Source organism: Aquarana catesbeiana, linkage group LG09 (genome assembly GCF_042186555.1).
Source record: "Aquarana catesbeiana isolate 2022-GZ linkage group LG09, ASM4218655v1, whole genome shotgun sequence".
In the NCBI taxonomy this organism is placed as follows: domain Eukaryota; kingdom Metazoa; phylum Chordata; class Amphibia; order Anura; family Ranidae; genus Aquarana; species Aquarana catesbeiana.
Genome location: NC_133332.1, coordinates 206,949,640 through 206,975,726, shown reverse-complemented (window position 1 = coordinate 206,975,726; position 26,087 = coordinate 206,949,640).

Here is a 26,087-nt window from a genome sequence, read left to right as displayed (position 1 = left end):
AGATGAACGACCCCCCCTGAGGAATTGTTCTTATAGCGAAATTGAGCATCCCTATCAAGGACTGCAGCTGTCTTTTAGTACATTCCTGTGACCGGGTAAACTCCTGAATGACCAACCCAACACAAGCTAATTTGTCAGAAGGCAGGCTAGGCTGCATGGCGTGCGTATCCAGGACGATGCCTGAGAAACTTATGAAATGTGTTGGGCCTTCCACTATGTGTTCATTGAGATTGTTGAAGACCTCTCTTAGCTTGTCTAGATCTACCGGGGGGGGGGTATGTCTAGGTGTTCGATAAGCAGAAAATCGTCCGGATAATGGATAACCCTGTGACACTGGGCCTGGTGTGACAGGTTCAAGTGAGGGATTGGGTGAAACCGTCAGCTTTGTGGGCAAAGTGGCGACAAAAGAGTTCCGTGTCTGAGGCTCCAGTCAGAGCTTATCTGGAACTGGGCAAGTCTCGATGCTGCTTTGGCTGAAAATGACCGATGGTCGTAGACGGTAAAACCTCCATATTTGTAAGCAAGATCTGTCACTGCATGAAGGTATAAGTCCCGCTCCTCCCTCCTGCTGAGGGTGGCTGAACAAAGTACATCTCTGAACATCCCGAAGGCCAGGGCGAACTCAGTGGCTGACAGTTTACGACTGAGGCTGGGGTCTCTCAACTAGACAACCACTGAGACATCCCCCCCAGGCGTATGATTTGTTGTCAGCTAAGTCATGGACTGAGATGAGCAGGGATGCCAATTGATGTCTTTGCCCTCCAATATATCCTCCCTGATGCTGGTCGGGACAAGATGAACGGGGAGGGCGATAGGTGCAGAGCCTGGTGTACCTGCAGAAGGAGAAACTGTCATCGGGACCATGACCAGGTCCGGGAGGGCCATGGATGGGCGAACTTTCAAAGGTGTGACTCTGGTCTGGATGTCCGAACTGTTGCGGCTAAGGGGGAGACCAAAGAGTGCAGCTGGGCCCCGTGGATGGATTGTAGGGATGCCTGTTGGGCCCAGCTGCAGCTGGAGGCGGGAAGAGGAGCCTGAAAAGCTTTGCCTTCCTGGCTGTTAGCAGGAAAGGGAACATCCCTGCGACTCAGCTATGAGTTTGGGGGATGTTCCGTCCCCTGGGGGACTGCAGGCAGCCGCGCTCTGAGCCGCTTGGGGGGGGTAACAGAGGGGCGGGTGTGAAGTCCTCGCTGCCAGAAGACAAAAAGGGGGCTGGGTGCTCATATTTAAGAGGAGTCATAGCCATAGGATAGAGAGCGGAGTGGTAAAGAGAAAACTCAGAGAGGAGGAAAAAGGAAGAAGTACAGAAAAAGGAATGATGATAGGCACAGACAGGAGCTGACAGAGTTCTGTTGTGCAGAACTTATGTTGAGTGGAAATTTAGAAAACTCAGAAGAGTGCGTGGCGACCGAGGTGGGCCAGGAGGTGACTGGCCAGATAACCGATAGCTCGGGTGCCTGTCTGTGGCAAGCACAAACCTGAAGACCAGAACCCCAGGGCGTACTGGGGCGAGAAGTAGAAGGCTGGTACGGCCTACGTAGGAATGTTGCGGTCTGTAGGAGGTGACGTGTGCTCGGCCTGCTAACACTTGCACTGCGAGCAAGTCTACTGTTAAGCGACCTTGTCTGCGAGGTGAAGGGTCGCCCTTCGAAAACAGAGTGTCATGTATAGACATATGTGACAGAACTAACGCCTGGAGATCACGTCCAATGATGTATGTGAAGTAACGGTATAGTGAAAGGGTGCTGCAGAATGATGTGATAGAAAAGCCCATGAACTAGGCCCTGACTGACGCTCTAGTAGCGAGGTCCTGGTTATGATCGAAACTCGGTCGACCGGGAACACCTGCAGTAGGGGTGACATGAGTGCAACAATATTTCTTTACTTTTTTTTATGTGTCCCCCTTGTATGCGACTGGCCCTGGTGAAGATGCAAACATAGCGTTTTTTTTTTTTTTGTTTTGTTTTTCTTTTTGTTTTACCTGGGAAATAACGTCCAACCTGGTACAGGATGGAACCTGAACTCGACTGACCTGAGGGAGAAAAGATAGACGAAAACGATGAGTGGCTCGTATGAATGCCACTGGAGAAGAGTGACCGATTAAGTGCCACTAAAAAATGAAGTGGGCTGTATGAGCACCACTGAGTGTGCTTGCAGGGATTGCAAGGAGTATATGTTGAGATGGATGTTTGCAGCGATTGCAAATGGGTATATGCTGAGATGTGTGTTTTTGCAGCGATTGCAAGGAGTATATACTGAGATGCGTGTTTTGCAGTGATTGCAAAAATGGGTAAATGCTGAGATGCATGTTTTGCAGCGATTGCAAGTGGGTAAACACTAAGATGCGTGTATTTGCAGCAATTGCAAGGAGTTTATACTGAGATGCATGTGTTGCAGTGATTGTATACGGGTAAATGGTAAGATGCGTGTATTTGTAGCAATTGCAAGGAGTTTGTACTGAGATGCATATTTTACAGAGATTGCAAAATGGGTATATGCCGAGATGCGTGTTTTTTGCAGCAAATGCAAGGAGTTATGATGAGATGCGTGTCTTGCAGCGATTGCAAGGAGTTATGATGAGATGCGTATCTTGCAGCGATTGCAAGGAGTTATGATGAGATGCGTATCTTGCAGCGATTGCAAGGAGTTATGATGAGATGCGTATCTTGCAGCAATTGCAAGGAGTTATGATGAGATGCGTATCTTGCAGCGATTGCAAGGAGTAATGAGATGCGTATCTTGCAGCGATTGCAAGGAGTTATGATGAGATGCGTATCTTGCAGCGATTGCAAGGAGTTATGATGAGATGCATATCTTGCAGCGATTGCAAGGAGTTATGATGAGATGCATGTTTTGCAGAGATTGCAAAATGGGTATATGCCGAGATGTGTGTTTTTTGCAGCAAATGCAAGGAGTTATGATGAGATGCGTGTCTTGCAGCGATTGCAAGGAGTTATGATGAGATGCGCATCTTGCAGCGATTGCAAGGAGTTATGATGAGATGCATGTTTTGCAGAGATTGCAAAATGGGTATATGCTGAGATGTGTGTTTTTTACAGCGATTGCAAGGAGTTATCATGAGATGCGTATCTTGCAGCGATTGCAAGGAGTTTATACTGAGATGCATGTTGCAGCAATTGCAAAAATGGGTAAATGTTGAGATGCGTGATCTTGCAATGATTGCAAGGAGATTATACTGAGATGCATGTTTTTGCAGCGATTGCAAATGGGTAAATGTTGAGATGCGCAATCTTGCAATGATTGCAAGGAGATTATACTGAGATGCATGTTTTTTGCAGCGATTGCAAATGGGTAAATGTTGAGATGCGTGTTCTTGCAGCGATTGCAAGGAGTTTATACTGAGATGCATGTTGCAGCGATTGCAAATGGGTATATGCTGAGATGCGTGTTTTGCAGCGATTGCAAGGAGTTATGATGAGATGCGTAGCTTGCAGCGATTGCAAGAAAGGTCACCTACTGATAGGCGAAAAAGAAAAGGATAGCAGAAATTGTATATGTAAGAAGGAACTGCGAAGTGGCATACGTAACGAATCGTAGATTTGTTATAGGGACTGCTATGTATTGGTGTGTGGGATACTCGTGACGCGAACCGTTGTGCCGCTTGTGCGACTAGGTTTGGAGTGGACTGTGATGCATGTAGCTGCTGAGGTGATGTGAATCGGACAAAAAATAAATAATGAATCGTATGGTAAAAACCACTACAAATTGGTGTGCAGGATAAGACCGATGCAAACCGTTGTGCCGCCGAGGCGACTAGGCTTGAATCCGACTGTGATTCGTATGACATGAAAGCAATACGAAACAGTCAGTAGAAAATTACATAAACAACGAACCATTTGTGGGGTACAACAGGGACTAATAAGAATCAGTGAGCAGGATGCATCTGATGCGAACCGTTGTGCTGCCGATGCGACTAGGTTCAAATCGGATTGTAGCAGGCATGCAATATGAATCGGTTGTAAAGAGATGGCACTGATACAAATCGGTTGTAAGATGTATGAAGTGAATCCAATACAAATCGGTTGCAGCGTGTATACCACACCTTACTTCTAAAACCGAACACATACCTACCACCCAGCCCCCCAGGCTAATCAAAGTGCAGACAAGGCCCCATGTGGGTCTAATTACCACCTCAATCAGACACAGAACCCATGCAAATAATACATGCTGATCTCCAAATGAATGAGACGGCAACCCCATAGACAGTGAATCCTATGAGAAAATGAAGCCTGTATCGAGCGATATCAGAGAACAACCGACAATGGCTCAGAGGCTTGGATCTACGAATGAATCGTATGTTTGTGGATAGGATGACAAGCAAGGCAGAGCGAGCCTGCAAATCTAAGTTTGCAGGTATAGGAAACATATCCAATGGTAACATTGCATATGAACAAAAAAGGTTTGAACCCTACCTGCAACAGCAAGCGAGAACCGCCGACGAAGACGCCGCAACCCACTTGTAATCGAACGCACAGACTTATGAACACAAGGTAAGCTGGGAAGAGTCAGCACAGTGACATGTAGCATCGTGCACTGAAACTGACAAAGAGGAAGGGGAAGTGGTCAGCTTAAATACCCTCCGGGCTCCTCCCATAAATTCAGGCCAGCACACTGGCCTTCTAACATATCATAGGCGTGCGCACAGGGTGTGCCGGGTGGGAAAGATCTCCCTCTTACCGGCTCTGCCATAAGAGAAGTGTTTATCCTTTTCTCTTTCACCGTGCCAGCAGGGAGATCAATGTGCCAGAGTCATATATATGTAGATACACACACATGCATGTATGTTTGAGGTTAAGGGTGCACACCCTAATGCATTAAGCATAATAGATTGTGTTAGGGTCTACAATATCTTTGAATATGACTCTCATATTCAATTGTAAACAACCTGTCTTTTTGAAAGGGTTATCTTCAGAAGAGTACAAGGACTATCTCTATTATATATTTATTGTGACTGTAGGCACACAAATTAAGTTTTCCAGAATTCTCTTTTCCAGAGCAGAGCACATTTTTTGTATATATTGCCAAGGTGTTACTGATTCATTGTTGTAATCCACCTGATAAAGCATTACATGAAGTTGTATTTTTTCATTCTATGGCTTTTGTTTTTCCTTTTTCCTGAATTACAGTTAATAGTGAGAACAATTGTTTTATTCCACACACAGCAGTGGAAATAAACCTGTTTTCTGAAAGTTATGAAAGCTCCGTTCAGTAGCTCATTTTCATCACTGTAGTGAGTGGAGACTTCGAGGCTAAATTTTTGGTGAAGGTAAAAGGGGAATTAAAATTTGTTTCTAAATCAAATATGATGTTTTTACTCCAGCAGACATAGGTCTATTGCCTGCTATAGCTCATAGTGACAGTTACACTAGACTGGCCTGCAGTTATCTCTCTGCAGTCGTACAAGGTAGTATACCATAGCATCTCAAAGTAGTCTATCTCTAATGCAAGCACACAACACTCCACAACTATGCCATTTAAGGAAGGATGCATCTTTATTAATGCCAGGTTCACACTTATCCATGTCTGCTTTTGTCTGTTTTTAGTGCATTCTTTAATGTCCATTATAGCTTGTTGACGCTTGTTTTCATTATGCGTTGCAGTGTGTTTCAGTGTGTTTTTGATGCATTAATATGCATTTCATGAGCACATAATCTGGAAGGCCTTTTCATTGTGTCATGCAACAAAAACAAGCCACAAAAGGCCTTTTATTTCTCCTCTCTACTTCTATTCAGTGACATCTAGCAAGGGAAACAATGAAAAACTAAAGAGGGGGAGAGGCTAGGAGGCATATAAAAATGTAGACATGGGCCGGCATAGATTTATTTGAGTTGGTTAGCTAAGCAGTAATTTGTGATTATTCAGTTGACACCAGTGAAGGTACTACCAGGGTCACAAAGGTTGCACTTGCGACCGAGTCCTGGCATTCTGCCACTGCGGGCCCCAATGGGGTTGCTGGCTGCAGTGCTCTGAGCTGAGAGCATCTTTCATACAGCCCAGAGCCAGCAATGACAGTCACCTCCTCACCCACAAGGATGGGAGAGGAAAGAGAGAGCAAATCTGCTCCTCCTCCCGCCCCTCACCCCTTGTATGTCAAAGCTGCAGACAGCTGATGGCTGAGCCTCCATTGTGGTTGATCTCCTCCTCCAACCTCCATCTGAGTAAATACTTCAAACACACCCCCCCCCTCCTGCCCAGACCCATTTTTAGCTATCAGAGCTATCGCACTTTGAAAGCCAATTGCATGGTCATGCAACACTGTACCCATCTGACATTTTTATTATTTTTTTCACATAAATAGAGCTTTCCTTTGGTGGTATTTAATCACCACTGGGTTTTATATTTTTTTCTAAACAAATGAAAAAGGGACAAAAGGTAAAAAAAAAAAATGTTCCTGTTATAAAATTTAGCAAATAAGTTATTTTTCTTCTTCACTGATGGGCACTAATAAGGCAGCACTGATGGGCACTGATGAAGCTGCACTCTCCTCTCCTCACACAGACACAGCGTGGGAGGAAAGGACTGCCAATAACCGGCAAGTCTGTTAAATGTGATCAGTTATGATTGGACACAGCTGATCACATGGCAAAGGGCTGGTATGATTGGCCCTTTACAACAAACTGTGAAGGACATAGTGGTCACAGAGCACATCAGATGTGTGCCCCACCCCAGAGGGCATGCGGGAGATGGGGTTCTGGGAGGACATCCATGGATACTCCCAGAACTCGAAGCCTGCGCTGAAGCTATCCTTTGGCTATAGTGTGGGAGGGAAGAAGTTAAACCAGGGTTCCCCTTTACATTCCAGAGTCCACATAGATCCCCTTTACAGTGTAAGTGGAAATTCTGCAAATTCTGATGTAAGGGGGGCGCTACAGACTCTGATGTAGGGGAGAACTCTGCAGACTCTGATATAGAGGAGAGCTCTGCAGACTCTGATGTTAGAGGTGCTTTGCAGACTCTGATCTAAGAGGGGCTCTGTGAACTTTGATGTAACAGAGAACTCTACAAACTCTGATGTAATGGGGGCCATGGTTACCAGAGTCTGCAGCATTTCCCCTTACATTGGAGTTCCCTCTGTACATCAGAGTTCTCAGTGTTCTCGTTAAATTAGATTCCCCAGAGTTCTCCCTTACTTCAGAGTCTGCAGAATCCCCACCCTTACAGTGTAAGCAAATTCAGATGTAAAGGGGAACTCTGCATGTTCAGGGCAACTCTGTGGATTCAGATGTAAATGGGAACTCTGTTTGATGTTATTTAAGATGTTATTTAATCACAAAATATATGTGTAGTGTATACTACAAAAGAAATTTTGCAGTGCGCCACTAAAGTGTTCGGGTTAAGCTTGAAGAAAAGATGGCAACCCTATCCAAGACTGCAAGAAGGGGGCCCACTGCAGAACATGTGAAAGGGTGCCACTGCGGGACCGTAACAAATGGCCCTATGATGGGAGTAAAGGGCCCCAGGCTCGGAGGGAGGGGGGTGGGGCTGTCAGGGGGCCCTTCTTGGTTTCTTGCATCAGGGCTCTGAAGGTTCTAGACATACTTCTTGTTGACACTTTTTTGACTTCTGTGAAATTCTGAGTTCAGACTTCTAGGCTTGATGTCATATAAATTTAGAAGCCAGTATAAAGGTATATGTGAGCATCTAGGTACGATATGTCATCCATTTCACTGAAAAGGTACACCCAGCTTTTCAATTTCCCATTTTTTTGCCATTCCAAATCCTCTTCATGTCACTGTTAAATGCACAAGGTGATTGATGACCAGCAACATCTCAGCCTGTGTCAATTGCATACAGATTAATTCATCCTACTGAGTCTCTGCATGAAAAGCACAGTCTGTTAAAGTGATATAATTTATATGCAAGAAGCAAACTTTCACTGAGTTTTATTTTCATTCTAAAGAACAAAATGAGTAGGCTGGCATTAAAGGGAGCACCGTAAATTTTCTTCGAAGTAATATGAATAATTGGTCTAATGAATAAAGGTGGATACTTCTGAAATAAATTGGGAACCAGCCAATTACATTCTTTCTTCTTCCATCTTTTCAGATTGCTGCATTCCTTCTTAGGTTTACAGTGCTGCTCTATGTAATTGAGATAATGCAAAGCACTTGCCTATTTCTTTTTTTTTTATTTTACTCATTGATAACAGCTTTTGACATATTCTGCAGTGGTGTAAAGAGTCCCCACCACAGTCAAACAGGGCTGCCATTAGAAATTATGGGGCCCTGTACAGCCTACCTAGCGGGGATGGGGGGGGGCAGGGGCACCAGGGCACCCTCAAAGCAAAGGTACCTAGTGTAGACTGCCCTTCTCCAAAGTAAGCCATTGACACAGGCAGCCCCTGCTGGGCTCAAGCCCCCTGTTGATCCAATGGGGCCCTGTACAGTATGGGAGTACTGACAATACTCCCCCATCAGTGGCCCAACGGCCATACACTAGCATTATCACACATTCATTTATTTATATATTCTGCAGTGTTGTACAGAGAAAAATTAACCTTTTAAATTAGGCTCTGCACCATAGGAGCCTACACTCCAAGGTCTCCATCACAGTCACATACTGTTATTATTATTATCATCATCATACATTTAGATAATTCAGATATATTCCACAGTGCTATACAGAACATTGTATCATTCACATCAGTCTCCACAGCAGAAGAGTTTATACAATCCCAACTTTATCACACAAATTTGGGCAATTTTTTAATGTGCTCAGTCTGGGGGATGTATTAGCACCTTCAGCCTGGTTTTTGCAAAGACAGGCACGATGTTTGCACACCTGTGGGCTGGGTTTATATTCCCATCAGGAAGAGAGCTCAGGGCTCACGCTTGAGAACAGCTCCATCCTACAGGCAGGTGGCCTGGTGTTGGAGTCAGGAGGGCTTTCAGGTGGGGACGGCTCCACGAAAGAGAGACAGGCAGTCTCTAGGAGTCTGAGCGTGTATGTCTGCAGGAGGCAGATCTGGCCCACGACCAAGCAGCACGCAGCTGAGCAAGTAAGCTCCAGGAGGGAGTTGGACTAAGTAAGAGTAAGTGAGCCAGGATGCTGAAGTTTTTCTGTTATACAATGATGGTGGAACCCCCTGCGAGGGAAGACTTTCTGTGAAGTTTGTTTCGTTTACATAAAATTGGGCTGCCACGCCCTTAAAAATACAGTCTGGGCTGACCGTTGTCCCTGAAAACGCATACACCACTTGAGTATAATCACCCCAGATCGTTACAATATTTATTGCTTAAAGAACTTTAAACAGGATAGAGGTTAGGGTATGGGATGTTCCAAACGCTTTCACAGTAACAGGCGGATATGTTTGTCTAAGCTCCCATCCACGTATTCTGCTGGGGACACAGGGGAATGGCCAGTACACTAAGACCCTAAGAGAGCTATCTCAGTCCATAGCTACCACTGGCATTTACATCTCAAAAGCACAGTCACTCAGGATCACTGTTCAAGGTCAGTACTCATAATACCCAGAACATTTGCACACCTTCCACCTTCCACTAGACACTTCGCAGTAAGGGAGACAATCCTTCTCCAGACCAGATCCTATAGGTTAAAGTCCCACAACCAGCTCCTCAAATAGATCACTTCAGTATCTCAGTTCTGCCACAGCTGAGACCTCAAATAACAGCTACTCAGTCCACGAGCTGCTTCAGAGGGGCGGCTGCCCCAGAGACTTTGGTGCCCTCCCTCACAAGAAGACAATCTCTCCGGGGCTCCAAACTATTTATTGCCTCTCCAGCCACCTTCTGGAGACTCCCTACCAGGGATTGGCTAGGGCATGATACATATTTTGGCTGGTTATCTGACTATCCCAGCCTTATATTCTGGAAACGTATTCAAGAAGCAGAGAAAAGCAATCAAACTCCCAGCCTGTGAAACCCGAACAGACCAGAACAAACAATTACTGCTCCCTTGACTATGAAAGGAGCCAAAAATTTTATTTGCCTAGCTTCCTACACTAGGAGAGTGCTTCAGATGGATAACGTAAGTATATAAACCTCACAAAAACATGAAGAGAAAATGAGGATAAATGAACTCCGGAGATGCAAAGCTTATTTAAACTATGTACAGACATACAGCTCTATATGGATCTGAGCCTTTTAACTGCCCGTGGATCTCATTATTAATGTAGTATACCACTCTTGTATGCAATAGCCTGACCCCTAACTCTGTAGTACTTTACACTTCTGTAAAATGTCTTGTCACCATGACAACCACTTTCCCCCGATAAATTAAAATTTTCACAGTAGCGGGAATTTATTGAGGTCTATAAAAACAACAAAATGGCAAGTGGGAAAGTGTGGATTGTTATACCTAGGCTACCAGTTGCTAGAGTTATAGATGGATGGAATCATATATTTTCAGACATAATGGGAAAGGCATTGAGAGAATGCACAATTTCCACCAAGATTTCTCTGCTTACTTGGTATTGCTGTGTGAGGTGATGGAGTTCCTTATTACAACATCAGCTGGATGATCTATAACCTTCTTTTGCTAAATACATTTTACAGAATACTCCTACCTAGTCACATATTCTCCTTGACTGATACGATTTTGTGGCTAAGGGGCTCTGGCAGGCTAAATACAAAACCTAAACTTTTTATCAGACAATGAGTGTCAGTATATTGCCAGGAGTCAGTAGGATGTTCAGTTTATAGGAGCTGTGGGAGAAACAGAAAAAGAAAGGAAGGAACAAGACAAGATAGGTTTTACTTGCAGCATCACCAGCCACAAAAATAAATAGAAAGCCAGAAAAAAATAAAACTAAAGCAACCATCAAATATAAGGACTTTTTTTTAATAAAAATTGGAATTAATGGATTTAGCTGTAAGTGGTTTCTGACCATTCTAAGTGAGGGGACTGTGTAAACCTTAGAACTAGAAAGACAAATATATAAAGAAGGTCCCTTATAGGGATGAGGTTTGGGTTTGCCGCTAGTATGGATATGAGGCAAGCCAGGATCAGAATGCAGGTTTGAGACTGCAGTCCTTGCAAATTTATATGCGGATTCCCACCAGAGATTGTTTTCAACCCATAATTCACAGCAGGGTCTTCAAACTATAGCCAGCAGGGCCAATAGGGGCAATTTTTTGGGCAATTAGACTGTTTTATTAGTTTATGCTAAAAGGGCATTTATTTTAGGTTAACATACTTTTTTTTGTTACAGGAGTGGTATTTGGGGTTTTCACTTTATTCTTTTTTTATTTCTAATTTTTATTTTATGTTGATGGGGCCTTTTTTGAAGATTGTGGTCCTCAAAGTACATTATTCACTTGTTAGTGGCCATCTGTTCTTTGAAGCTGCCTTTTGTTCCCAGCAGCCTGTGTGCCTAAACCACATTTGGGCCTACTATTTAACCACTTCAGCCCTGGAAGGTTTTACCCCCTTCCTGACCAGAGCACTTTTTGCGATACGGCACTGCATCGATTTAACTGACAATTGCGCGGTTGTGCGACATTGCACTCAAACAAAATTGACGTCCTTTTTTTCCCCACAAATAGAGTTTTTTTTTGGTGGTATTTGATCACCTCTGCGGTTTTTATTTTTTGCGCTATAAACAAACAAAGAGTGACAATTTTGAAAAAAAAAGCAATATTTTTTACTTTTTGCTATAATAAATATTTCCCAAAAATATATAAAAAACTAATTTTTTTCTCAGTGTAGGCCAATATGTATTCTTCTACATATTTTCGGTAAAAAAATTGCAATAAGCGTATGTTGATTGGTTTGCACAAAAGTTATAGCGTCTACAAAATAGAGGATAGATTTATAGCATTTTTATTATTATTATTTTTTTATTAGTAATGGCGGCGATCTGCGATTTTTATTGTGACTGAGTTCTAACTGTGGGGGGAATGGTCTTCCACTGACATGACAGTGATCACTGCTCCCGATGACAGGGAGCACTAGCTCCCTGTCATGTCACTAGTCAGAATGGGGAAATGCTTTGTTTACAAAGGCATCTCCCCATTCTTCCGCTCTGTGACACGATTGCGGGCCCCTGGCGGACATTGAGTCCGTGGGACCCACGGGCACGGTCACGGACCACGCGGCGGGTAGGCGTGCACGCGTGCCCACAATGCCGCGATTTAAAGGGGAGTACTGTACGCCCATTTGCCCAGCTGTGCCATTGTGCCAACGTACATCGTCGTGCGCAGGTCATGGTTAAAATGATCCTGCTGCCAGACTGCTGTTATGTCATCTGAAGTCTCCTAATTCCTGTAGTAAAACACCTGCCTATACTATTGTCTCTGGTACATTTCGGTAAATTTTGCCACATTAAAAATGTCCTGTTGTTGATCAGTTTTACACTTCTGTATCATCTATAGTCTCCTAATTGTTAATGAGAGCTTGATAGAAATTAAGCAGCAGCAGGACAGTTTTGCATTAGTGAGAACGAAAAAGCCTCAGTGTACTACTGGATAAGTTCTATCTGCCAGTAAAAGCAGGCCTAGTATGTAATCTAAGCTAATTGTAAAGAGAAAAATTCTACAGCAAAATATGAACCACGGTTGTATGCTGTCTGTGATTATCCTACTGTTCCATAACACCACATACAACTTTAGGGCATCCCCAATCATTTCACTTAAAGGATTTGTGTGTTTATAAAAAAAAAAAAAAAAAAGCTCCTGTCCCTTTAAGGCACGAGATATAGCTCAGTGCTTTAGCCATGTCGATTGTCCATTTCTATGCTATACAATACCTGGTTGATCCTGCCAGTTCCTGTCTTATCATGGCTACTGACCTCTGCTAGCGTGGTCAGTTTACGTGCCTCTGTCATCCAGCTATCTCCTCAGCATCTCTGTAAACCCCCCCTCCTCCTTCTCTCCCTGTCCCTTCCGTAGTCTGTGTTGGTGAGCCAATCTCCTCTCCTCCTGCCCAGAAAGAGCAATGCTATTCCCCTGATTCTGAAGCTACTGCTCCCCTCCTCTTTCTTAACCAGTTCCCACACAGGCTAATTCTGACATTTCTCTCCTACATATAAAAATCTGAATTTTTTTACTAGACAATTACTTGGAATTCCCAAACATTATATATATATATATATATATATATATATATATATATATATATATATATATATATATATATATATATATATATATATATATATTTAGCAGAGAGCTTGGAGAATAAAATGGTGAGTGTTGCAATTTTGCAATTTTTTATGTCACGCGGTATCTGTGCAGCGTTTTTTTAAACACTTTTTTTGGGGGAAAAAATACACTTTAATGAATTTTTTTGCACGCGAACACTGTAGTACCCTGAAAAAGTATTCATAGCCCTTGAAATGTTATGTAACGAAACGTCCCACACTCGGCTTGAGTGTTTCTGTCAGTATACAGCCTCCTCCAGTCTGAACATCAGATATCAGATATTACAGATATTACAGCCACATATTGTATCTAAAAACCAGGCGAGACTAGCTCAGTTACACAGCTTGAACATGGAATCATTTATTGGACAAACTCACACAAATATATACACCAGGCGGACATTTCCCCGCCCCCCTCTCCCCTTCTGATCATATTACCCTAGCAAACAGTAAACTCAAACAGAATTAACATAGCTAATTAACTAATTGTTTAAACAGCCTAGGTGACTCAGAGGTATGACCTTTCAGGGCAGACTTGCCGTCTTTTAGCTCAGAAGACACAACACACATTATCATCATAAACATAAACACTGGACACCTTCACATAATAGCAGGAGCCCCTAGTAGCAGACGCACCATCTCCTACCTTGTACAGAGGCCAATTTGATCAGCTCTTTCAATTAACACGTATAGTTCAGAGTTAAATAATCCAGGAATAGTCTTTGTATATTTCCTGGGAGATATGGTGGATAAATACTACTGTTTCATTTCAGGTAATCCAAGCCACATATTCTTGGTCACCCTGTGCCCCTAATAGACACAGGGTGACTTAGACATAAAAGATGCATGAGGAACTGAAGCAAGGGTTTCCCAACCTCTCCAAGGAATTCTGGGTTCCACCAGCCCCCTGCCCAAAGTGACTTCCATTACATTTTCCACATTTTGTCATGTTACAACCAAAAACGTAAATGTATATTGGGATTTTATGTGATAGACCAACACAAAGTGGCACATAATTGTGAAGTGGAAGGAAAATGATAAATGGTTTTCAATTATTTTACAAAAAAACATCTGAAAAGTGTGGCATGCATTTGTATTCAACCCTCCTGAGTCAATACTTTGTGGAACCACCTTTCACTGTAATTACAAAGTCTTTTTTATTATGTCTCTACCAGCTTTGTACATCTAGAGAGTGACGTTTTTGCCCATTCTTCTTTGCAGAATAGCTCAAGCTCTGTCAGATTGGATAGCTAGTGTATGTAAACAGCAATTTTCAAGTCTTGCCACAGATTCTGAATTGGATTCAGGTCTGGACTTTGACTGTGTCATTCTAACACATGAATATGCTATGTTCTAAACCATTCCATTGTAGCTGTGGCTGTATGTTTAGGGTCGTTGTCCCGCTGGATGTTGAACCTCCGCCCCAGTCTCAAGCCTTTTGCAGACTCTAAAAGGTTTTCTTTTGGTTGTAACATGACAAAATGTGGAAAATTTCAAGGGGTATGAATACTTTTTCAAGGCACTGTATATAATACCCAATTTCTTGGTAAAATATAAAAGATGATGGAGTGCTCGGTAAATGGATACCAAACATGGCACGATTTAAAATTGCGTACACCTCTGGAACGACACATAAAAATCTCTATTTGCGACGCATTAAAAGCCTTTACAGGTTACTAGTTTAGCGTTACACAGGGATACTTCACATGTGTGGTGCAATCAGCGTTTACATATGTGTGCGCAACTTACGCATGCATTCACGTTTACATGTAAGCACGGCGGGAGAGGATGCTTTAAAAAATATATATTATTTTTATTATTTATTTTATTCAAAACATTTTTTACACTGTCTCTTGCTTTTTTTATCAACTGTATTGCTTTTACAAGAGATGAACAATCGACCAATCCTTCCTGCAATCGACCAACAGATCCTTCTTTTGACAAAACCTTCCATCAAGCGATCAACCGATCCTTCCTTACTTTAATCCTTTCTGCGATCGACCAGCCGATCCTTCCTGCGATCAACTGACTGATCCTTCCTGTGATTAACCAACCAATCCTTCCTGCGATCAACCGATCGATCCTTCCTGTCATCAACCGACTGACCTTTATGGTGATTGATCGATCCTACCCTTGTTCAATCTTTTAATCCTTCTTTCAATCGACCAGTGCTTCCTGCGATCGATCGACTGAACCTTAATGGGATCAATCAACTGAACCCTCCTGTGATCGATCAATTGAACCTTCCTACGATCGATCGACCGATCCTTTCTGTAATCAATCATCTGATCCTTCCTGAGATTGACTGACCGATCCTTCCTTACTTTGATCCTTCCTGCGATTGATCGACCAATCCTTCCTTACTGTGATCCTTCCTGTGATCAATCAACTGATCCTTCCTGTGATCAATCAACTGATCTTTCCTGCGATTGAACAAATTATGCTTTCTGCAATCGATCGACAATTCCTTCCTGTGACCAATCGACTTATCCTTCCTGCGAGCGATTCCTTCTTCGATCAGCAGACCGATCCTTCCTTACTTTGATCCTTCCTGCGATCGACAGACTGATCCTTTCTTTGACCATATCTTCCTTGGATTAATTGATCCTTCCTTCCTATCTTTGATCCATAATTCCTTCATTATTTTTGTGCTAATAATTTTTTGCAATGTTATTTATCCTTTTCCATATAATATAATACCTGGTTGATCCTGCCTGTTCCTGTCGGTAAAATAAGTAATCTTATAATGCAGCGCTGCTCAATAATATGTGAATTGTACTTAATGAATCTTAATAATAGTAATATGTGCAAAATTCTTGAAACCAGTCTGTATGTGAACAATAATCAATAAATCAAATAAACCAAAATCTTTTATTCAATTTAGTTGATATGTATGTATATAATTTCTTGATTGTTGTGAATTCCAGTTCATATATACAACCACCACTGTGCTCCTCCGTTCTGTCAGAATTCATGAAACAGACCGAGACAGAAGTACAATTAAATCACACTTGTTTAATAATAAAAGTAAATAGAACAAACATAGTCAAAACATAGCCAAAGTTCGGTAACCGGAACGGATAGTCAGACAAGCCAGAAAGTCAGGAAGCCAGGAATCAGCTTAATGGAACAGCAAGCAGGATCTGGCGCTAGAAGGAACTTCAGCCAAGCATGTCTTTAATGCAGGAACGCAGGAGATAGTCTCTGTGATGTTGACCAGGCGAAGGCATAGATCATCTGGGCTGGATAGCTTAAGTAAGCAGGACTGATGAGCAGGAAATCATCAACAGGTAAGTCACTGTGGAGAGATAGGAGCTGGCAATTAACAGACAGCTGAGTGGCCAGCTCAGAGAAGGAATGGCTGGCCCAGCCCTGACAGTCAACAATGGACTGTACTTCCTACTCCTCATGGTTCTCAACCTGTACAGGGTGAAGACATTGCAATGAGGTGGTAAAGCAGTTGCAGACCAAAGGTTTTAATAAGGAGACATGAAATACATTTGAGATACGCTTATTAGAAAGAAGGTCTAACGCCTAAGCCACTGGGTTAATCCTGTGGAGAATACGGAAAGGCACAATAAACCGAGATGCGAACTTCAGAGAGGGAACACGAAGTCGGAGGTTGCGAGATGACAGCCAGACCCTGTCCCCAGCCTGGTAGGAAGGCGCAGGCAGGCATTTGCGGTCAGCACGGAGTCTGTACCTATCATTAGCATGTCACAAAGCCTCCTGGACTTGTGCCCAAGTGGAACGAAGACCATGGAGGTGCTCTTCTAACGCAGGAATACTCTGCAGAACAAATGAGTCAGGCAACATGGAAGGTTGGAAACCATAGTTCACCATAAACGGGGACAATCGGGAAGCAGAATTCAAGACACTATTTTGAGCAAACTCTACCCATGGTAAGAGGTCTTACCAGTTGTTATGATGGTCAGAAATATAGCAACATTGGAACTGCTCCAAGGACTGATTGGCTCGTTCTGTGGCCCCATTAGACTGGGGGTGATACGCAGAGGAGCAAGCAAGCCGAATTCCCAACTGTGCACAAAAGGCTCGCCAGAACCGGGACACAAACTGACTACCCCTGTCTGAGACGATCACCTTGGGTAGCCCATATAAACAATAGATCTTGCGAGAAAAAATGGAAGCCAGTTTCTTAGAAGTGGGCAACTTCTTAAGTGGAATACAATGAGACATTTTCTAGAACCAGTTAACCACCATAAGGATAACTGTGTTGTCCTGGGAGTTGGGTAACGCCACAATGAAATCCATAGACAGGTGGTCCAGGGCCTGTCTCCATTGGGTATGGGTTGTAGGTGGCCCACTGGAAGGTGTCGTGGAGTCTTACTCTGAGCACACATGAGGCAGCTACAAAGGCAGGTATATCAGCATGTAGACTAGGCCACCAGAATTGTTGGGGAATCTTCCAAAAGCATTAATTCTTCCCAGAGTGGCCAGCAGCCTTGGGAGAATGGTAAATCTGGAGCATGGCAGTATGGAGACTCTCAGGGACAAAGCAGCGGTCACAAGGTTTCTCAGGAGGAGCATGGATCTGAGCAGCAAGAATTTTGTCACCCAAAGGGGAACTGAGACTGGTGCGAACCACAGCTAAAATACGTTTAGGAGGAATCATAGGAACCGGAACCGACTCCATCTTAGAAGTGGAGGAAAATTGTCGTGACAAAGAGCCAGCCCTTACATTCTTAGTACCAGGTAAGAATGAGACAAGGTAATTGAAACTTGACAAGAAAAGAGCCCATAGCGTCCTTCTGGGAGAGAGGCGTTTAGCCTCAGACAAGAATGGGAGATTCTTATGGTCAGTAAGAATGAGAACCGGCACAGTGGTACCTTCGAGGAGATACCTCCATTCTTTCAGGGCTAAAATGATCGCTAACAGCTCTCTGTCCCCAATCTCATAATTGCACTCCGCAGGTGACAATTTCTTGGAAAAGTAGCCACAAGGATGCATAGCACTCTCAGAGGTAGGACGTTGAGACAGAAGAGCACCAACTCCAGTCTCAGAAGCATCAACCTCAAGGATAAAAGGTAACGTAGGATCAGGATGTGCCAACACAGGAGCAGAAAAAAAGGCAGCCTTGAGACTCTCAAAGGCCTTAATGGACTCCGGAGACCAACTCTGTGCGTTAACGTCCTTTCTGGTCATATCAGTCAGGGGCTTGACCAGAGACGATAAGTTATGAATAAACATCCAATAATAGTTGGCAAAGCCAAGAAAACACTGCAGAGGACATAAACCCATGGGTTGGGGCCACTGTAGGACTGCTGAAAGTTTCTCCTGGGTCCATCAAAAAACCAGCAGTGGAAATGAATTAACCCAGGAATTTAACCTGTTCATGATGGAACTCGCACTTCTCCAATTTACAATAGAGATTGTACTCTCTTAGTTTCTGAAGCGCACGACAGACATCTGTGTGGTGGCTCTCCAGGGACTTGGAAAATATGAGGATATTGTCGAGATAAACCACCACACATAACTGCAACAAATCTCGGAGGACATCGTTAAATGAATTCCTGGAAAACTGCCGGAGTGTTACAAAGGCCAAATGGCATTACGAGGTACTCATAATGGCCTGTTCTGTTATTAAATGCAGTTTTCCACATGTTGCCCCCCTTAATCCTCACAAGATTGCATGCCCCTCTCAAATCAAGCCTCATGAAAACTGTTGCAACTTTGAAGCGGTCAAATAACTCTGTAATCAACGGAATCAGATAGGCATTCTTAATCGTGAAACGATTGAGACCCCTATAATCAATACAAGGTCTCAGTTCACCACTCTTCTTCTTCACAAAGAAGAAACCAGCACCAGCAGGAGACGAGGATTTGCGGATGAAACCTCGAGAAAGTTCGTCTGCAACATACGCCTCCATGGCCTTATCCTCCAAGACCGACAAAGGGTAAACCTGGCCACGAGGGGATATAGCACCAGGTTGAAGGTCAATTGCACAATCATACGACCGATGTGGAGGCAAACTACCGGCTTGAACTTTGTCCAAAGACATCGCTAAAATTGCGGTACTCCTCTGGCAGGGAGGAGAGTAAAGAGGTGCACAGGACCTTGGCTACCTTTTGGAAGCATGTCTCACTGCATTGTGGTGACCAGAAGAGAACCTCAGCAAAGAGCCAATTAAAAGAGGGGTTGTGTCTCTGTAACCAAGGATAACCAATAACCAGCGGAAACTTAGCTGAGGAAATAACTTAGATTTGGATTATCTCATGGTGAAGAGCCCCTACGGTCATGGACAATGGAACAGTCTTGTGAGTCACATGGGCAGGCTGTAGAGGTCTCCCGTCAAGAGCCTCAATGGCAAGTGGAGTGTCACGCAGCTGCAGCGGAATCGAGTGCTTTGATATAAAGGCAGCATCAATGAACAGGCCTGCATCCGTAGAGTCGATTAGAGCCTGTATCTTGATGGACGACTCAGCCCAAAAAAGGGTAATCGGAACCAGGGGCTTATCCTTTTGGATAACTGGGGATGAAACAACGCCACCTAAGGTCTGCCCGTGACAGGACCGCAAGGTTTGGGCGTTCCCTGGACGGGTAGGACAAGACTTCAAAAAGTGACCTGTCTGGCCACAATAAAGGCACAATCTCTCCCTCCTCCTAAGGGCTCTCTCATCTGCAGAGAGACGCGTGAAGCCCAAAGGTATGGGTTCACCTTACTGACCGACTCGGTACCAGAAGGCATGGGAGGTGAGGGAGGCAAGGGTGGGACTGCAAAAATTAGAGACAGATGTACAGGAGGCTTCCGCAAGCACTCCTTAAATCTTTCATGACTAAGCCTATTTCTGACATTTGTTGCTTGCATGTTAAAATCTGTATTTTTTGCTAGAAAATTACTTAGTACCCCCAAACATTATATATATATATATATATATATATATATATATATATATATATTTATATTTAGCAGAGAATCTAGAGAATAAAATGGCGATTGTTGCAGCGGTCTTTCAAATGCAATTTTTAGGACATTTTCATGAATTAAAAAAAAAACTAAACAGTAAAGTTAGCCCATTTTTTTTGTATAATGTGAAAGAGGATGTTATGCCAAGTAGATACCCAATATGTCACACTTTGAAATTGTCCACACTCGTGGAATGGCGACAAACTACGGTACCTAAAAATCGCCATAGGCGGCACTTTAAAAAAAAATGACGGTTACCAGGTTAGAGTTACAGAGGAGGTCTAGTGCTAGAATTATTGCTCTTACTCTGACGATTGTGTCGATACCTCACATGTGTGATTTGAACACCGTTTACATATGAGGGGGCAACTTACGGGTGTGTTTTCTTTGCTGCGCAGGCTAGTGGGGACGGGGGCGATTTAAACATTTTTTTTTCTTATTTATTTTATTTATTTTTATTTTTTTACATTGTTACTTTTTAAATAAAAAATCTGATCACTTTTATTGCTGTCACAAGGAATATAAACATCCCTTGTTACAGTAATAGGTTGTGACAGGTACTCACAACCAAAAACGGCGATTCTGAATACTGTAATTTTTTTAAAACGGGGCCATTGGCAGCCGAGTAAACCGGAAGTGACGTCATGATGTTGCTTCCATGTTTACAGAAAGAAGACTGAAACGAAGCCCTTTCCAGCTTTGTTCCAGTCTTACTCTAGCTGGCGGAAGTGCCAGATAGTGTCCCAGGTCTCCTGGTGGGACGGGAGGCCCGGAAAGAGCGACGGAAGGCAGATGTCCCCTCTCGCTTCTCCGGTATAACAGCCGAACGGCTTTTAGCCGCATCGGTTGTTATCCCTGAAGAGCTGACTGCCCGTTCTACCGGGATGATGCATCCAGATTAACCCCTTAAAGCCGAGGCCGCATATGTGTGTACGCTCGGCGGGAAGGAGTTAAAAGAGAGTCTTTCTCTAAATCTGGAGTCAATGAGGATGTCAAATGTGATCAAATTCTCCAGCTCAGTGGGTATATCTCGGGCTACTATCTCATCCTTGATGGTATCCGAGAGACCATGAGAAAAAGCAGCCACGAGGGCCTCCTTGTTCCAAGCAACCTCTGCTGCCAGAGTATGGAATTCAATGGTGGAATCAGCAACAGTTTTCATACTCTGATGGACATGAGGCACTTGGCAGCAGAAGCGGAGCGTGCGGGAATGACGAATACCCTTTTAAAGGAAGCCACAAACTCTGGGTAACTCAGGACAATGGGTTTTTGTGTCTCCCATAGAGGGTTTGCCCAGTCCAAGGATCTCTCAGAAAGCAAAGATATCATGAAAGCTACTTTGCTTCTGTCCGTGGGAAATGCCTGAGGCAGCATCTGAAAGTATATCTCAACCTGGTTGAGAAACCCTCTGCATTGGACTGGATTGCCCCCAAATCATTAGAGAAGCAGAGCAGAACCAGACATACCTCTTATAGAGGTTATACTTGAGGCGGCTGCCTGCACAGAGACTGGAGCAGCAGCAGGGATGGCCTGCAACACAGGTTGTACCAGAGCAGCCACAGTGGGAGATTCCAGGTGATTCCAGGCACACTGATACATGCAGTGATCCTGCTCATCCAATCTGGAAAAAATATTACCAACAAGTGGATTGACCTCATCTTCTGAATTCATGGCCTTCGCCTACTGTCAGAAACCATGAACCAGACCGAGACAGAAGTACAGTTAAATCACACTTGTTTAATAATAAAAGTACATAGAACAAACTTAGTCAAAACCTAGCCAAAGTTCATCATCTGGGCTGGACGGCTTGCGTAAGCAGGACTGACGAGCAGGAAATCATCAACAGTCACTGTGGAGATATAGGAGCTGGCAATTAACCAACAGCTGAGCGGCCAGCTCAGGAAGGAAGGGCTGGTCCAGCCCTGACACGTTCTCTACGGAAAACGCTTGATTGTGCACACCGTCACCAGCTGTTATGTCTGCTCACCTGAAAATTGAGTAGGATAAACTCAGATGGTGATCTTTCCTTTCACTCCGCTGCGGTCTCTCTCCTCCACACTAGGATAACTGCTCAGCATCAGCTCTCTCAGCTCAGCAACCTCACGGGTGATTCCAATGGATTAAGATAATGATCTTTCCTGCATAGAAAGTTACTATCTCCTTCCTCCACTCCAGGGATTCCGCTCAGTTACACATCTCTATACACGGCTCCGTTGTAACATGTAATCATAAACAAATGTTTGCAATGTTATTTATCCTTTTCCATATAATATAATACCTGGTTGATCCCGCCTATTCCTGTCAGTGAACTAACTTTCCATCATCTTGCTCTCTCTGCAGCATCTGTATCTCCCTCTCCCCCTCTCCCTTCCTGTCATTTCTGTGGTCTGTGTGAAGCCTCTCCTCTCCCCTCCCCTCCTGAAACTGAAACTAACAGCAGAGGAATGTGAGCCCTCCCACTGGAGTCTCTCTGCTTGGGAGTAAGACCTGAGAAAACCATGTGATTACACAGAAGCACTGCTGGGAAAAGGTAGTTAGAGATTATAAAAAAAAAAAAGAATGTGCCTATTAGCTGTAAAAATAGACAGAATGTAATAATCTTTCCCCTTTCATAGACTTCGGTAGGATTTGCTGCTAAGTGTGGGCCCACTGAATTTTATAGAGGATTCTCAAACCTGCTTGGCAAATCAAAGTTGACTGTAGGCTACATTGTGAAAATGTGAATTACAGGAAGAGGGATGTTGTCTAATGCAAAATAATAAATTCTATATCAATTACCCAGTTTTTCATTATATTTATAGCTGGTAGGCGTGTGCAATTCGTTTTGGTCCGAATATAAATTTGGACAAATTTTTGGTTATTCGAAGATTCGGATGTAATTTCTTTTCTTTAGAAAAATAAAAACATGTCTATACTTACCTGCTCTGTGCAATGGAATTGCACAGAGCAGCTGCGAACCCCCTCTTCTCAGGTCCCCGCTTGTACTCCTGGCCCCACCCTCTGTCCATTGCCCCCATGGGAAGCTGCTTCCCATAGGGGCACTCTTGTGTGCTCGCTCCCAAGCCCAACTGCTGCATCCATTGACAGCCCCGCCCCCACTCCCTCATCACTGGCTTTGATCGACAGCAATGGGAGCCAATAGCTCCCGGTGCTCCAGCAAAGCCAGTGAGACCCCAAAGTGAGGGGAGAGAAGAGCTGCAAATGTGCACAGTGCTGCATCGAATGAGGGCTCAGGTAAGTAAAAGGGAGGGTGCTGATGCCTGAATGATTTTTTACCTTAATGCAAGGAATGCATTAAAGTAAAAAAATGTTTAGGCTTTACAACCACTTTAATGACAGTTTAAAGTTGCGTGCTTTATTTGTTTTAAAGTGTTTGTAAAAAGGCAAAAAAAAAAAATCCAGTGTCTCTTTAAACTAATTAAATGCTATTTCTCATTTTTGCATTATACCTGGTTGATCCTGCCTGTGCCACTCTTCCTACAAGTAAACTGACCACGATAGCATGGCAGCCGATCCAAGCTACCATGGTTGGTTTACATCTTGTGTCATCACAACAAAAATACAGGGGCGTTGTGCAAGAGGTGGTCAGTGTGAAGTCCTGCCCATCTCTGCTTGCGGATAGGGAAGTGGGGGAGCGGGACATTTGCTGTCGGGTCTGATTGTGTTCCATTGCCTTTAAAACACAGAAGCTCATTGGCGATGTGACTTCCGGTTCTGATGTAATGCTCTGACACCGGCGTGTTTGGTGCTTCCGTGCATCGCTGTGAAGCTGACAGCAATCACGTGACCTGCCGTTTGAAGCTGCACAACACAGCAGAGGCAAGTTTTTTACACAAACGAAACTCACAGTGCAGTAAAACTTCATATTACCAATAGGCACACAGTGGTATTTTTAGCAAGGGTTACAACCACCTTAAAGGAGTTGTAAACCCTCAGGTTTTTCACCTTAATGCATTCTAAACCTTCTGTGATGAAGCAGCCCCCCAGAGCCCCCTTTTTACTCACCTTTCAGCGACGGGGACAAGCACACCAGCTCCAGTCGGTGTCCATGGTCCTGATTGGATAGATTGATAGAACTGCAACCATAAGCTCCGTTGCTGTCAATCAAATCCAATGATGCGGGAGCCGGGGGCGGGTCCGAGTCCTGCTGTCTGTGTCAATGGACACAGCAGCAGGACATGGGAGCGCGCCCGCACGAGTACCCAGAGGGAAAGCGGCTCTCCAACGGGGCACTTGAGAAGAGGAGAGGCCAGGAGCGCCGCTGAGGGACCCCAAAAGAGGAAGATTGGGGACACTCTTTGCAAAACCAACTCCACGGAAGAGGTAAGTGTGACATTAAAAAAAAAAAAATAACAAACATTCTTTTTTTAACAAAGCTTTACATATTCTTTAAGGATTTCAGAGTGGCTGAGATAATCCACTATTTAACCACTTGCCGATCGCCTCTCGACGATATACGTCGGCAGAATGGCACAGGCAGGCAGAGTAACGTACTTATACGTTACTCCCCTCCTGCAGGCGGGGGGGCGCGATCACGCCTCCCAGTGCCCGAGGCGGTCGGCATCGTTCCAGGAGCGATCCGTCCTGAGGGGGAGGCCACTGATTCATGGCCTCTCCGTCAGGATCGCTCCTGATGAATTAGAAGCTTCCTCTGCTTCTGAAACTGTAAACAGAAGCAGAGGAAGTTATGTCATCTCTCCTCGTGAAGCCTTTTCATTCCGGCGCCCGAGGAGAGAAGACATCCTTGTGAGTTACACCAACAGCACACTAACACCAGTACACATAGGCACACAAATCACCCCCCAATCACCCCCCCGATCACCCCCCCGATCACCCCCCCTGCACTCCCTGTCACCCCCTGTCACAGTGACACCAATAGCAGTTTTCATTTTTTTACTGATCTCTGCATTGGTGTCATTTTGTGATTGTGTTATAAGTGTTAGGGGTGTTATTGGTAAGCCCCTTTAGGTCTAGGGTACCCCCCTAACCCCCTCTAATAAAGGTTTAACCCCTTGATCGTCCCCCCAGTTAACCCTTTCACCCCCTGTCGCCAGTGTCACTAAGCAATTTTTCTTCTGATCGCGGGTGATGCTAGTTAGCCTGTTAGTTATTTAGGTTCACCATCAGGTTTTTATAGCATCAGGTACCCCCATATACTACCTAATACAGGTTTTAACCCCCTGATTTCCCCCTAGTTAACCCTTTTACCCCCTGTCACCAGTGATCACTGTATAAGTGTCACAGGTGACGCTAGTTAGCCAGCTAGCTATTTAGGTTAAATGTCAGGTTTTTATAGCGTCAGTTACCCTTATATACTACCTAATAAAGGTTATAACCCCCTGATTGCCCCCTAGTTAACCCTTTCACCCCCTGTCACCAGTGATCACCATATAAGTGTTACAGGTGACGCTGGTTAGTTAGTTTATTTTTTATACCATCAGGGCACCCGCCGTTTATTACCCAATAAAGGTTTAACCCCCTGATCGCCCGGCGGGTGATATCAGTTATGTTTTTGGGGTCAGTTAGGGTCTGCGTCGCCCCAGGCAGCGTCAGATTAGTGCCAGTAGCGCTAACACCCTCACACGCAGCATACGCCTCCCTTAGTGGTAGAGTGTCTGAGCGGATCAATATCTGATCAGATCTATACTAGCGTCCCCAGCAGTTTAGGATTCCCAAAAATGCAGTGTTAGCGGGATCAGCCCAGATACCTGCTAGCACCTGCGTTTTGCCCCTCCGCCCAGCCCAGCCCAGTCCACCCAAGTGCAGTATCGATCGATCACTGTCACTTACAAAACACTAAACACATAACTGCAGCGTTCACAGAGTCAGGCCTGATCCCTGCGATCGCTAACAGTTTTTTTGGTAGCGTTTGATACAGTTGCTGACAGCCTAGAAGCTTTTTTTCCTGTGAATCTTACTACTGTACCAGTAAATTTAAAGCCCAAAATGGCAAGTGGAAGGTACACTAGTGAAGAGGCCTACACGTTTCTGAGCATGACAGATAGTGAAGAGGAAGTCACTCATCTGTCAGATTAAGGCT